General features: G+C 37.2%; 1 protein-coding gene across 1 annotated transcript in view; it reads left to right on the forward strand.

Moving 5' to 3' along the window:
* Positions 1-1572, forward strand: part of LOC116689126 (UDP-glucuronosyltransferase 2A1) — a 44553-nt gene that overhangs the window by 2671 nt on the left and 40310 nt on the right.

Genomic DNA, 1572 nt, shown 5'->3' on the forward strand with positions numbered 1-1572 from the left:
GTTTAGCTTTCATAAAAGCCTTTAACAGTAAACGTAATTACTTTGACTGTTAAAGGTATAGGTTATCCACCACAATATTGAGTTTTGTGTTTGACAGTACACAACCCTAAAAGGACATAGAGTAGAAGAGAAAACAGTATGTGATGAAGGTTTTTTTTGTTGTTTTTTTTAGCAAAAACATGCCATTTAAACATTTCCCAATTTTAACACCTATTACAACCTGGCATTTCATTTCCATTGTTTCCAGACAAAGTGTTCTAATGACTTTCCTCTTGCGCAACCGTGAGTTTGACATTCATGGCACTTCAGCCTAAATTTTCTAAAATCTCTGGGTAATCTGAACTAGCCTGCTCCCCCACCCAACCCTTTGCCAATGTTCAGTTTCATTACATTTATAGTTGTCACATCATACTGAAGTAAAAAGATGTGCAGATGAACAGCTTGCTTTAATTGGATAAATTATGATAATTTAAGTTTCTTGTTGTTTGGGAAACTAACAGGTCACCCCAAAACCAGAGCTTTCATCACCCATGGTGGCACAAACGGGATCTATGAGGCCATCTACCACGGTGTTCCCATGGTAGGCATCCCCATGTTTGCTGACCAGCCAGACAACATGGTCCATATTAAGGCTAAGGGAGCTGGAATTGTAGCGGACTTGAATTTCATGAAGACCGAGGACCTTAGAGATGCAATCAATGCTGTCATCAATGAGAAATCGTAAGTTATTTTACTTATGTGCACTTGGTCTGTTTTAGGGTATTAAAAAATGATTTCCCCTTTAAGAATCAACAGCTTATCGTAGTGTAACTACTATGTATAGTTAAAGGAGAATTCCGGTTGATTTCGGCATGTAGTGCTGTTGTTTGTAAATTTGGAGTGCTGTGAGTAGAGAGAAAAACGAAAACAATCGGTGCTGCCTACACTGTGTTATTCTCCTGCTAGAGTTAGCACCCAACAGGCTTGAACAGGGCAAGTTTTAAACTTGTTTTTAACCTCTTAACATGTTCAAAATGTCATCAAAAGTGTCTACCCATGTGAAGTGATTCCTTCTGAGGGAACACAGGGAATCTGGCTGCTGTAGATGTGAAAGAAATGCATGAAAGTTGTGCTAATTCAGCTGTATTTAGTTCCGGTGTTGAGATGGTAGTAAATGTGCTTAGGGACTGTCTACAAACACAGAAAAGAGATAAAACAAAAATATGTAGGCTATCAATTTAATGATTAAATAAGGTATTGTCTCCAAATTTACCTCAATTATAACTTGTCTCTTGTTAGTTGTACTACAGCACTTTTAAAAAATAACCATATGCTTATTTTTGAAAATATGTTTGTATCTCTTTTCTGTGTTGTAGTTTGTAGATGGTCAGGAGCAACCCTTGGATTATCAACTCAGGAACTAAACAGAGCTAAATTAGCACAACTCTCATGTATTTCTTTTACATCTACAGAAGTCATATTTACTGTGTTCACTTGGAAGGAATCACTGCACATGGGTAGGCACTTTTAATGACATTTTGAACATGTTTGGAGGCTAAAAAGAAGTTTAAAACTTGCCCTGTTTAAGCCTGT

This window comes from Etheostoma spectabile, chromosome 5 (assembly GCF_008692095.1).
Source record: "Etheostoma spectabile isolate EspeVRDwgs_2016 chromosome 5, UIUC_Espe_1.0, whole genome shotgun sequence".
NCBI lineage: Eukaryota > Metazoa > Chordata > Actinopteri > Perciformes > Percidae > Etheostoma > Etheostoma spectabile.